The following is a 1,142-nucleotide window of genomic DNA, read 5'->3' as shown; positions in this document are numbered from 1 at the left end:
ACATAACACGAAAACCCTAAAGTTTTACGCGCCTTCCTCGCACTTGCATCGACCGACGCAAGATATGCATCGACCGATGCAATGCCAAGCATCGTGTTTTCCCCGAAGCTTCTCGCCAGATCTTCGCTCCTGTAACCACAAGACTCGATCCCAAGCCACAAGAAAGTTTCCTAACGTCCCAAATAACGATCTAACAAGTCTAACAACACACAACAAGCAGATTAAAGAGTTCTCTAGCTTAGATAAGCCATGGTCCTGCACTTACCTTTGCCAAGACGAATCTGAACCTCAAACAAGCAAGAAAACACTTCCAGGAAGCTCCTACAACGATCCCAGCTACAGATCTCTACATGAACAGCCTCAAATCACCCAAAAACCTCAAGAACACTCAAGAACCTTTTCTCTCTTTCGTTTTCTCTCAAAAATGGCCAAATCCGTCGAATGAAACAAAACTCGAGGTAAGGGTTTCCTAACCCAAAAAGCAGAGTTTAACTTAAGTCAAAACGCAGACAATTGAACCTGCATCGACCGATGCACCATCTACATCGACCGATGCAACTCCCAAACCGGGATTACAGTTCACGGGTGTTACATTTCTCCCCCACCAATCTAGATTCGTCCTCGAATCTCGAACAACCATCAGNGTATTCCGTCTCACTCTTGGACTACAATCCTCAAGATCTCGGTATCAAGGGAACTACTCATCCCCTTAGGATAACATCATCCCCTCTGCCACTCTCGGAGCCCTCAGCCCCTCGAGCTATCGGTATTCAGGGGAATCACCATCCCCTCAGGAGCAACAATCCTTAACGACTATAAACATCTCTCAACACAAAGTACCTCTTGCGGTCCGAGTATAACATTGCAATGTCAAACCTGCCCACTCAACTTCTAATATCCAACTGGATTAACAACCAAGCTGCAAAATATCTGCTCCAACTGCATATATCCACCTATCTGCCNCGATATACCAACCATATTCCCAAGCCACAAAGTCTCGGAATATGGCAATTCTAGGAGAACCTAAGTCCCCCAAGAGCCGCGNTGATACCTCTCGAAATAATCTCATACCGGTCATCTACAACCGCTTTATCCTCTTATCATAGGATGAAAACTCCTCAACATCCGCAGCCCTCGGCTGC

This window comes from Camelina sativa, chromosome 1 (genome assembly GCF_000633955.1).
Source record: "Camelina sativa cultivar DH55 chromosome 1, Cs, whole genome shotgun sequence".
Classification (NCBI taxonomy): domain Eukaryota; kingdom Viridiplantae; phylum Streptophyta; class Magnoliopsida; order Brassicales; family Brassicaceae; genus Camelina; species Camelina sativa.
The sequence above is the reverse complement of the archived record's forward strand: the minus strand, read 5'-3'. Positions refer to the sequence as shown.